Genomic DNA, 13,143 nt, shown 5'->3' on the forward strand with positions numbered 1-13,143 from the left:
TATTTTTATTTTTTTAATTTTTATAAATTTACAGGTCAAATATTATTACAGGCACTCAAGTCCAACACCAGATACAGCATCAAAATATCAAATTTAAGAAAATCGAATTAATATTTTTAAAAAATCTGCAGCTGTCTGTTCCTTAACCTCGATAAGACTGGTGGAATTTTGTGAGAGAAGAAGAAGTGTGTTTTCATCTCTGATCGTGTAAATTCGTGTAGGAGGCAGAGCAGCAGAAAGCATGTGGGAGAATAGATCTGTTCGTCAGTGTAAACAGTCCAAATTCAAGGAACTAAGTTGTGTGTGCGTTATCTGTCTAGACTTATCCAGGCTAGTGGAAAAGAGCCAGGTGACTGGATGTGAGAGATCAAAGTTCTTGTCAGGCGTGCGCTGAATGGAAGCCGAAGCGGGTAGTTACCAAGACTCAGGATTTGCGTCCATCAACATAAGCCTAGGCTGCCTTTGTTCTTCATAGACTTCTGTAAACACAGCCATTCCGCTCTTCCAGCATGTAACTTTCCCATTTGATTCATATCCACAGCGTATTGTTTCATCTATGATGTCTTTCCCGCCTGCGAAACTAAGAGGGCTAAGCTTAAGAAGAGCTTGTCCTGGATAATCAAATCCTTATCTGTGAAGAGGAAAAGTGCTTCCATCTTAAAAGACATGGTGCAAAGGACAAGCAAGGAAGCTTAACTTTTATTTCCCCTGCCTCTGCAGTATCTGGCAAAACATTTTACATCTTTTTTGTGCCAGTCATTTCCAATTTTCTTTATTACACACAAGTTCTGTCAATTTTTTCATCTCTCGGCTTTAAATGGGAGAGAGTTGGAAGCACCTGACCGAGTGCCAGCATCACAGCGAGGCTTTAATTTCCCTATCCCTCCCTCCCTCTCCTTTTTTTCTCTGCATCTCCGGGCCTCATTCTTTCTCTCTCCGTTGCACTCCCTTTTCTCTGAGAACACAAGCGCAGCGGCCATTCTGTTCCAACCTGCTGTCCGCATGACAGAGCCTGGGAGAGATGATGGAAAAGCACTTTGCCCAGCCTCCTGTATTTGAAAGCCTTTTTTTTTGAGTGGAGGGCAAGACTGTGCTCCTTCTGTAAGGTGCAGGAGAGAAACGTGCAGCAGGATCAGGAGAAAATCAGGGCGAGCGTGTGAATTTAAAAACCTACTCTCTTTCAAGGTGCATGAGAAAAGGAGGCTAACATTAATTCTACTCGGCTAAACTCAGGGAATCCAAGCCTACTGTGTGGGATGGAGAAAATAGTGTTTAAAAAAAAAGAAAAGAAAAATGAAAACACAGCCTGCCTGACTAAATGATGGTGTTAGGATTATTGGGGACCACCAGTTCAGTGAAGCAGAAAATGGGAATATGCTTGTGAGGGCACACCAGTTTACTTGAGTAGAAACGGCAGGCTCCCGGAGACACAGACCGGGGCAAACTCAGCAAAACATTCATCCGAGTAAAAAACTGTGCTATACTGCACCGAAGGGTCTATTTGTAACTAATTGGAATCCATCACAGACCTAGATGCATTTCAACACCTTACTGAATCCCGGATTCATAACAATTTGAAACAAGTTTAAAAGAGTGAAAATTAATCACAGTCATTATGAGGCAGCAATGAATTTTCAGTCATCGCAATGCACTCGTTTTTGCAGCCTTCTGAACCTTTTCTAAACGGCTAACCACTGATCATTCATTTATTCACCCATCAATTCTCCACTGTGTTCACTTTTAAGGACAGAAACAAATATATTTTAAAGGACAGTGTTTGTTTGTTACGGTGGAATATTGTGTTGGTAAGCGTGGTGTGAACTTTACATTTAGTCATTTAGCTCACACTTTTATCCAAAGTGAGGGAAACAATCTAGGTTCTGTGCGACAGCAGACATGTTAGTGCAGCAATAAGTACTACTCACATTGAATCAAGTGATCCTTCAAGAGGACGACAGATAGAATAGTTCCACCTATGGGCAACAACAGATGAGAAGGGTATGGATTGCCCTGAGCATATGGGTGGGGTAACATGTGCCTATGTTGTACTTAAAAATTCAGTGTGTAAGATCTGGGAGTATCTATTGGCAGGAATGTGATATAACATTCATTAGTATGTTTTCATGTGTAAAATCACCTGAATAACACCAAAACAAACATTGATCTAAATGTGGCCTTTGGCTTTCTATATGAATTTTGAGTTTTCCCTACATGCTTGACAGTGGGAGAGTATTCATTTGTTTGCAATTTGCAATGTCACTGCTAGGTGTCACTAAATCTTACACACAAAACATAACAAAAGACAGAGGCCCTCACTGCTATAATCAATATTGTCTTTGCACACCATCACCTTGAGTTGAAAATAATGAAACACCCTCACACAATATCTCAAATCAATGAAATGTCTATTGAATCTATTGTCTGTCTATTGGCACAACTCATGCTGTCATTATTAACTAAAGGTGTACACATTTAATTTAAGATAATGTGTAGCAAATATTTTATCCATTCTTTAAAAGAAAAAGAAGAAAATCTATATTCTTTCAGGAAGAAACCAAACAGAAGGTTCTGGACGCCCCCCCCTTTCCAGACTAATAATAACTGAGTTACTGCTATATATCAGATAGATTAAATTTCCAGATTACATAATCTGCAAACTTTGATGTGTGCCTTACTGGCAGCTCATGTTAAGAAATGTCAGCTCACAGTTCAGAAACAGTGCAGGCTAATCTTGTACAGATCATTGTAGACAGTGCAGACGCCCTGCCTCTGCTGCCTCTGCTGCCTCTGCTGCCTCGTGCGTGAGACGGAACCTCTTGGGACAGGAAGCACGGGTGGCGAGTGTGATTGCCACTGGCACAAACGAGCACCTGAAGTGTGTGTGAGAGGCAGAGACTGAAGGTGCTTCTCAGCTGCATCAGTCGACCATAGAAGCGATAAGGGGTGTTGTCTGGGATACAGATGTGTTAGCCTTCATCCCCCTCTCTACTGATGTCTCCAGGCTATCTTGACTCATCCCAAAGCCAGTGAAGCCTACATCTCTTTTCCCTTTCCGTCATTTTAAGACTAAGCCCTCAATCTTAGTGCCGCTACCTCAGCACACTACCTCAAAGAGACATGTGCAATTACTGATTCTCACATAAAGGCAGCCACCATATTCTAAAACGCTGTCTGTACATTTAAAACCTGAGCCTGCAAGATGTTAGCTCTTGTACAGTCTTTGAAGGAGGAAGATTTTGAATATGGATGATGGGGCAATGTAGATGCTAATACAATACCTTCTTAATAACCTCCGAGCGACAAAAGAGGATTTGCAGCAAGTTTTTTTTTTTTGCTGCTTTAAGACTGGAGGGTCATTTAAATTAAACTCACCTACCGTACCAAGTTTAGGGGGATTGGTAAAAGTGACACGCAGTAGAAAGCAATGAACAGAACAAAAGAATAAAATCCATTAGCCTGAGACTTGTGAGAGGAAGTTGTGTTGACACTGTATTTACACAGAAAGTGAACAAAAGAACAAATGAATAGCAAACGTTACTAATTACATAAATCAGGAACCTATCTCAAAACATTTTTAGGAATAATTGGGACATTTTACATGCTGATACCATATTCTGATATTAGACATTTCATATTCACATCCTAAACGTTTAAGCAGTCCTTAAAGAACTTGTCAGTATTCTGAATAAATAGTTTGATCTGAGTTTCACTGTGCAAAATACCAAGCTATTTCATTAACGATCTCTCCACATTCCATATTGATTTTCCAATCAAAGTCCTCGTTTCTTTCATCTGTAGAATGAGCCAAACACAACAGCTAACTATTGGCAGCATCTCTATATACAGTATGGTTCATGCCACCATAAAGGTCTAACATAAGAAATCACACTAACCTTATTACAGAAGTGTTTGGTAGCTCATGGTGACATGAACCATCTGCATGGGTGAGCCAATAACATCATCACACAAAGAGGCCAATTTGATTATACTGGAACCAGAATCAGACCTTCAGGCACAGAGTCAATTGTCACTGTCTATGGGCTCTGACCCCAGATCAGCTTTAATAACAGGCAATGTGTGAGTTTTGAAGTGCCAAAGCCCGGGTGAGCTGATCCTGGACCAGCGCTCGAGGCAATGGCTCTGTAATGAGGCACAATGGGAGGCGAGCGATGAGGAGTTTCCATGGTGAAGAGGCCCGCTGAGGTTACAGAAGCAGCGAACGGCTGGTAATCAAGAAGTCCAGCCAGAGGCAGTGTCATGCTTGCCGGATTGCTCAATCTTCTCACGTTATCTTCTCATAATGCAGCTCCACTTCTCCGCTCAAACTCCCACGACTTTGCAAAACACAGTGGCGGATGACAGTAACCCTGGGAAAATGCTTTGGGAGGAATCTTGGCAAACATTTAAATATTTTTGTATGTAGCAAGAAGATTTGGAACAAATGTCTTCATATTTTTAAACCTTTGAGCAAAAATCTTATTAGTAATAATATATCCAAAGTCTGACTAGCATTGAATTTGAAACCAGCACTTTAAGATAGCTGTATTAATCAATAAACAATTTGGAGTGTAGACAGAGTTGATTGTAATATTGACTTCACAGATAATTATTTCCCATCTATGAAGCTAGGAATATTTCAGCTTCTCTGTTGCTTTGGTTTTACAACCAGCAACTTTGTGGGGCATTGGGCATGGACATTGGTTTTTGGGATAACGGGCTGTTGGACAAATGGGATTTCAATCCAATGGGACATTTTTTGCACTGTTGGGGTTTCAGAATAATAGTCTGCAAAGGCATGGCTCAACAAAGTGTTCATTTAGCAAATAAAAAGACGAATGTTTCCCTGAGGAGTTGGTGGAGACCAAAACAGAACAAGATGGACGGTTAATACTGATGTACACTCACCATGTTGCTCCATAGGTCTATCAACTCTTTGCTAACGTGCCTGCGAAATGGGTGCCATGTCGTGCTAATACTTTAACCTGTCATGGAAATGGTATCATTTGTTAGCTAGAAATCTTGCTAAACGAAAGTATGTGTTGAGAACTAATTTTACAGTTTTCTACTGTGTGTGTGTGTGTGCTTTAGTGATAACTTGTATTTTTATCTCTGTGTGTCACTGACAGTTCTAACGTATTCAAGATGGGGACTGAACATGAAAAAAATCTCAAGATAGAAAAAATTATTTTACAGACACGTCTTTGTACTGTCGGCTAACCAAGAGCTCAAATGGTCTGTCCATTCTTTTAAGCCACAATCAATTGCTATTCAAAAGCCTGGAAACTCTTCAGTGATAAATGCATTTTGGTGTTATTTTTATTCAGCCAAGTCTTCTTGATCTCGGCTTCAAACCACCACATTTCTCCTCAGGGGCTTACATTGACTCACATTCGGGCCAGGAAACCAGGAGCGATTGAGCAGTTTCAATCACACGCATGAAGACTTTTAAAAAACAAGATCAATCAATATCCACCTCTTAAAGTTAACTCACAAAATTGACTTTAATTGAAACTGTCATTCACCCCTAGACGCTAAGTAACCATCTCTGTTGCTCATCAGTGCTTGAATGCCAATGACCTGAAATCACTGACTTCAAACAGGCTGGTGGATAAACCTATAAGGCTAAATACTGTCTTTGTGTGTCCTGAGAATGCCTCGTGCTCCACATTTCGGTGACCCAATTTCCCTTTTCACACTGTCGATAACTAAATTGTGCTACTGCATCAAAACGAACAAAATGCTTTGATAACTTCTTTTTAGTAAAAAAGAGAAAAATCCTCGACTAGTTGAAAAGTAAAAAGTATAAATGCAAGCAAATGTGGGACGGACAATCTTGTGCGTGAACAGCTTCACAGTGACTGTTTTAACTTTTTCAGAATACTATATAATCAAAGCCAACATTTCTGTTATAGGGTTCATTATTTTCTGAAATGACCAATAAGAGTTCCATTCGGAGGGCAAAAAAACAACAGTAGTTTTTTAAAGTAGAGTTTAGATGACTAAAGTTTCAGCAGAATTCAATTCATATCGCGCCAAATCATAACACAACTTCTCACTTTCCATAGATAATGTTTTTTTATGGAGACTCAACAATTCCCGCCATGAGCAAGCACTTGCCATCAGTGACAAGGTAAGACTTCCTTTAAGAGACAGAAACCTTGAGCAGATTCAGGGTCATGGTGGGCGTTCATCTGCCAAAACTGGTAGGCACAGCAGCAATAATAATAACAATAATATATAATAATAACTACTACGATATTTAGAATGGAAACTGGACTAATAGTAGCAGGACCACAACAGTAGGTGCAACCACAATACCCGATCCAGGCGTAGCCTCGACCTATGAGAATCTGTGAGATGTGAAAGCATGAAAACTCTGGAAAGAAGTTAGGAACGTGTGTTAATGGGACATGAATGTGACCAGATGGAGAGGAAGTTCTAGAAATTCTTGGCAAAGGTTAGAAAATGGTAATGGCTATGGCAAATAGATTAGGCTTCAGCTGTGGTATATACAGTAAAGTCTATGTCGGAGTATCCTCAGTATCCTGCCGGAGTGCCACAAGAAATGTTAATTTCCATTTTAGTATACATCTTCCATACTATTTGACCACATAAAACGAGGTATGAGGAAGTTTGTTACATTCAAGGCCTTGCCAACCAAGTTCACGTAATGCTGACTAATCCAATTATTGCCAGGTAAATATCTCTGTATTTTGCAGTATACAGAGGGTTAAATCTGGTGTGTGTGGTGACACACCATTATTGATGGGTTTTACATAAACAACCAATTGCAGCCAAAAAGGACACATCTACTCACCAAGAGCAGTCCCAGTCCATCCTCAGAGTGATGGTTAATTAGATGCCAACCCCTGGCAACAAGCCAAAAAGTCAGTATTTCATAATTTGCTATTTATTTTCCAACTTCTCCCTTTAATTACACCATGGAGCCACCATCAAGCCGTCCGGCTCCCAGGCTGTCCATTCCCTGGAGACAGCAGCTCACTAGCCTGACTATGGGAGGTAACTAACCTCGGAGACAGAACATAATCACTAAGCTTGTCTATTAGACATAAGAAGCTCAAACTAAGTACGTCAATCATATTATTATTAGGAATTGCTTTGATCAGGACTTATTGATTGTAAGTTGAACTTTGGGTTCTGTAGTAAGCATTAAAGACTCTTTAATACACTGTGGTGCATTTTAAATTCTTGTCTTTGGTGTTTGTGTAATTACTCTCACTGCAGGTTGAAATGATCTACATTTATATGTTTTTAAACTGAAATAAGCAATGACATTGAAATCACTATGTTGAACACTCTAAATTTGTAAATATTCTATATTATAGCTGTGAAAAATACACAGAAAACAGCAACTGTCAAAGCCAGATTGTTTTTCTACAGCAATTGAGCATCTACAACTACAATAAATTAAAAAAAAACACAGATGTCTGCTAATAATACAAACAAGAATGCCACAGTTTAGTGTTTTACCATTGGTAATGCAATGGAACAATGTGCATCCCTGTTTGTTTTGTGCCTATGAACAAGAATCCACTTATATGTGGTTATGGTTATGGTTATGTGGTTGTGGTGATAAGTTCCTGCCAGTGGTTTCACATTATTCCAGTGATAAACTGGTGGCAGCAACACAGCAAGAAGCAGAAACAAGTGGCAAAAGTCTGGAAGGAAGTGCATACACCAAGTTTGTTAGACCTTAACGAAACACTAAGTTTGGGTCAGTAACACTGAATGTCAACAGACTTTGTGTTTGTGCAAGAAAACTTCACTGGGCACCCCGAAGCTTTTGCTTGTCCACAGCTTTCCAATAGTAAGTGAACACACCAAACACATACAGACAAAGATTTTTCTTTTTGTTTTTCCTGTCTCTCTGCGTTCAGCAGCTAATGTATTATATATCTAATCCTCATAAGTGTATTATAAAATCCAGCTTGAGCTCCTTTCTCTCAGGTGTTGGAGTGTCCTGCACAAAAATGAGCCAAAAACATAGATCAAGTCCACCATTTCTTTTTCTCAATTCGTCCTAGTGACAAATATGTCTTGGAAAACAGATATGAGGTTGTAGCCAAAAACAGAATGGCTTCCCAGCAGCAGGGCCTATACATCATTGTAAATAATTCACAGAAGTAAAGCGAGCTTCCTGGGGCCAGCACCCGTCCAGGCCAACATGTGCTTCATCTTGTTCACTGTGAAATTCCCCAAAGGAACAACATTGACCCAGGGCCGGCAACTTGGGGACATGTTCCAACAGGAGAGCATTACTCCTCATCCTCCAAATAGTTTTCATTAGGTGCCAAAAGTGACAGCAAAATTGGATTTTGTACTTTACTTGTTCTTTATCTGGTGTAAATTTCAAAGTGTCAGTTCATTGAGAAGTTTGGACTACTTTAGTGTCCAAGTCAAAATAAATCTTCAACTTGTACAATATCTATGTTGGCTTGGATGGAGCTGTAGGCCAAAAGTACACTGGAAGTGAATAAGTGGAATAAATGTTACACACTTTATCTTTTCCCACATCACTACATCTTTGAAATCACATATAATGACTACTACTACTAAGTACCAGGTAGTAAGATTTTATGTATGTTGGGCCTGAGGGGCAAAACACAAGATTGGATGGAAAACACTGACCAAACAGAAACATAATAAAATAAAATACATCTACAAAAGAGGGAACACAATAATAATTCAAAATACAGAGAACTTTAAAAAAAACACACAAAAATCAATGACGCAACGGTACAAACGAAAACATCTTAGTCATCATAGTCTGACATTTTGGGAAATGCTTTCTTGATGAAGGTCAGATGAGAATAATAACTAGAACACTCTCATGTCTGTTTTCCAATATGAAGCTACAGCCAGCTGCTCTTCTATCTTAGCTTAGCTTGGCACAAAAAATGTAAGCATGGATTAAAAACATAGTTAGCCTTGCTCTTAGTAAAATATTTCCATTAAATAAAACACCACTGCCAGTGAAAAGATGTTCAAAATTGGTTCAAAAGTCAACGTTTTTTTTACCGGCTATTTGTAGATGTCTATTCAATGTTCACATAAAAAACATTTCACCAGGAAATTTTGTATTGAAAAGTTTCTGCTTAGTGTGCAGACATTGTTATGGTGGATCATAACTGGTATATTTCATCAAAATTTCTCAATTGAAAGCCAGTATTGCAAAAGATGGTTAAATATGGTCTAAAAATTGTCTTTGTGCACTTCTGTGTTAAGTGCCAAGTTCGTTAGAGCTGTTAATGTAAAGCTGTTTTAGGCATTAACATTGTGGAACATATGAAAAAATCCAACAAACTCGATACTAACTAATTGTTTGAGGGGTCATATTGTAGCAAGAGATATTTGTTCCACTGGAACTCTTATCCAACACAAAGGCGTAACCGTCATCCTCCAGGAGAAAGCAGCAGTCATGTGTTTTGCCAGAAAAAAACCTCCTTGTCTGTTTTGGAAACCTGGTGGATCTCTTTTTGTGACCTGGGCAATGGGGTTTGTACTGTTCCTCACTTTTTTTAAATTCCTGGTGATTTTCAAATGGAAAGGATGACACCTCATTCAATGAACACTTAAAGTATGCAACATCTTACAGTACATCATGCAAATGCTGCACACTATGGACATTTTAAACAGTGAACGTTGGTCCATACAAGTCTTCACTGTTATCCACAAAGTGCTTCAGGAGGTTGGCAGCATAATCACCTCTCTATTTTGAGTATCAGACTCTAAAAGGATTGACATGCCCACAGTCAATGACAAGAAATGTTCATAAAAAGCGAGAGTACCTGAGAGAGTACCTAAGTCCCTGAGAACTACCAGTCCTGTGTACAACAGGAACTGGCAGAACTCTGTTGCCCAGCGATCCATTTCATGTAATGACCATAGTTGCCTTGCAAACTCTGTTGGCATGGCACCCTGCAGCATTTTCATGCGATTGGGCATTTCCTCCCCCAGTTGGGACACCAGTCTGCAATTGACAGGTCCACGCAATAGATAGATAAGCAGTCTTTTCACCACTCCCATACAAACAAGGTGCATGTAGTCCAGGGCAAATTGTCGAATGCGGTGATGGGGTAATTTCTTTTTTTGATAGCCTGTATAGCGGATCTGATCAAAATCCTTATCTTACCTGGACTCAAGTCTTTTAATAGGTAACTTACTCTTCTCTCAACACTGACGGCAGGTGCCACACACCGCTCACATCCTTGCAGTCCATTGTGTCCAATTATGCACTTCAAGAATGCTCTGACAGGGGCATCACACACAAAGGCCTTAATTTTTACCTTGTGCAAGCTGTTTTGATGAAGGATACTTTTGTAGAGAGCCTTGATTTCCTCAACCAAGTTCTCGACTGTGTTGGGCTTTTCTGTTGCATAAAATAGTGCAACCAGGAATGGTTCTGAATTTTGAATTGATGCCAATGTGGGCCAAAATTAAAATAAACCCCATCTACATTTAAAATTACTTTAATGTCTCCTCTAAAATTTGGGCTCTGAGTAATGTGTTGCAAGATGCCAGTCTCTAAGCTAAAATACACATACTTTCCATTGCCCCTTTCTTCACAAGTAACTGTGCGTGGGGTGGAAAATAGTGTGCGGGCATCTTTGGGGAGGTGAGACCCATGTTTCCTGAGAACACCCAGGAGTGAATTTAAATTTTGGTGTATTTGTTTGGTTTCTGTGGCTCAATGAGCCAAGACTTCAGCTAAAATTGGTGCTTCTTCTTCAGAATCAGATTCTGCAGCAACAAGCTGTGGTTCAGAGTCACTGGAATCTGGATACTCAACCAAAGTCAGCACCATCATCAAACATAGATTCCTCTTTTTCAGAAACACCCACATCCTCATCTGCTGGCAAGTGTGTAGACCACCCCCTCTATTGGAGATGAGTCAGAAAGTGCATGTGCAGAAGTGTCCCTCATTTGTTGATGTGTCAGTTCCCTCATGTGCAAAAGATCCCTCCCGTCCATCATCAGTTGTGTCAGCTGTGGCTGATGCATCAATGTTTGCCTTTTGTGCCCTCCCTTTTCGTAAATAGTTGGAATCCATTGTTTTGAGTTCAGGTTTGGTTACTGCAATGTAAAATTAAGCCTAGTTAGATGCAATTTGTATTGAGATTAGAGTAAATTCACTTCCAAAATGAACAAATCACGTGTTAAATCTGTAAAACGTACCTTTTTTGCTGTGACCCTCGTCTGTTTGCTTATACCTTCTTGTCAATTGTCAAAACCTGTAAATACAAGTATTGAAAGAAATAAAATCAACAAGGAAAGGGTGAATGTCAAACTTTTAATAGTGCAGAAATACAGTTTCTGTAATTTCAAGTGGAGACACTCAAGTTCAAGTGTGTTAACTCAATTGTTTTTACCTGCATACAATATTTTAATAAAATTTACTTTAACTCACTGAGGTCTAAAGACTTTTCTTGTATTTTCCTCTTGCCTGGTCTCCTTGTGTACAAATACATACTGTACAAATCCTCAACCCTGCAAGGTACAATCAAGCATTTTACATAATTTCTTTCAAAACCACCTGAGCTTTAAGAATATTCATGCTGTGGTGGTGTCATATGAAAGTAGAAAATGTGATTTGACCAAATACAGGGTAAAATAGGGTAAAATAAAAAAATGGAAAATGGATTTCACACACACACACACACACACACACACACATGAAAACAGTCTGTGTTTGAGGCAGAGAGCCACAGTACAACCCTGACATTTACATGAGGTTCAAAAAAAGAAAAAATACATGAGGTTCACAGACATTTTTGTCACGTTTACTGCAGTATACACAGGTTCTCCTTTGTCTCAGGCTTGCATGAAATGCATAAATTGTCATTTGGGCGTTATTTAATAGGACTTAAGGGAGATTTCTTAATAAAATGGCCTAAATATTAAATTAGGCCAATAAATTAAATTGACAGTCCAATTATGAAATTACATACATTAGTAAGCCATCATTAAAAACACACACCTTAAAGTAGTCTTTTGTCAAGGCGGCAGCATGCAAACATTACAAGCTGGCATGCTAACTTTACTGCCTCGCCTGCATCGTGAGCAGCATTATAAAATGTAACAGATGGTGTCATAATTTCTTGTTGGAGCATAGGAAATACTGTACAATAGTAGATGCACTTACCAAAAAATGCATAGATAACGTGACCGACTCGTTCGCGCGTGTTCAAAATTATTAAAACTTTTTTGCACATGCGCGTTATGGCAGAAAACAACGTCCTGTAATTTTACATAAATACATATCATCATTGATCACAACTGAAGCTTTCTATTAACAGCACAAAGCCCATATAGTATACATAGTATCCAGTATATATGTATGTATATAAATATGCAAAGATGATTTTTAATTAATGGTGCAGTTGTATTGTAGACAGGTCTCAATTCTCTGAGCTTCCACTCCAAGGCGAGTCTGCTCTGTGTCTCTGTTTTGTCTCTTATATTGTCTCTAGATATTTTTATCTCTTAGTGCTTTGTCCCTTTCTCTTTTTTGTTTCTTTTAATTGCTTTGTCTTCCTGGTTGGCTCTCTGTTTTATTGTTGTTCTTTGTTTTTACGGATGTTTTAAAGCTGCGATTCATTATATTCGTTTTATCCTCCAGCTGACTTGGCAGCTCACCTGGGCTCCTTTAAATAGGGCGTGAGTTAAAGATAGTCATATGACATAGTGAAGCCACTTTTGCTCCATAGTGTAAGCAGGGATGGTTTTCTGGGTTTCATTTTTCCCTTTTGATTTTGTTTGCTTTATTCATGTGAAATATGTAATTTTCAATTCTGAATTTCTGGGGGTTCATTTAAAGTGTTTGTGTTTGCATGCTTTTTTCCTTGTGTGTATTTCAGTAGTGTATTGGGAGCCATTTTGTTTGTACACCTCTTGTTTGGTCTAGTTTAGAACAACAGACATTTTGATTGTGATGTCAAGGCCACAGTTGATTATTATTGTTATGGTTATGGCCTATTGCAAAGCGTAGTCTGGGGGGTGAGTGAGGTGTACAATCAGTTGTAGTTGCCAGCTACTTGTATATTATTGTTTCTTTTGTCACTTGATAGGTGCATTAGATGCATTAAATAAAGTAGCATTTCTTTATATGAAATCACATCTATC

The 13,143-nt window shown here is 39.1% G+C and overlaps 1 long non-coding RNA gene across 1 annotated transcript in view; it reads left to right on the top strand.

Moving 5' to 3' along the window:
- Positions 1 to 11,567, top strand: part of LOC113746945 (uncharacterized) — an 82,986-nt gene extending 71,419 nt beyond the window's left edge. The window contains exon 4 of the long non-coding RNA XR_003463253.1: positions 10,753 to 11,567. This is a non-coding gene — a long non-coding RNA (uncharacterized LOC113746945). The remainder of the gene's footprint in view (positions 1 to 10,752) is intronic.
- The last annotated feature ends 1,576 nt before the right edge of the window (positions 11,568 to 13,143 follow it).

Source organism: Larimichthys crocea, chromosome XI, assembly GCF_000972845.2.
Source record: "Larimichthys crocea isolate SSNF chromosome XI, L_crocea_2.0, whole genome shotgun sequence".
In the NCBI taxonomy this organism is placed as follows: Eukaryota; Metazoa; Chordata; class Actinopteri; family Sciaenidae; genus Larimichthys; species Larimichthys crocea.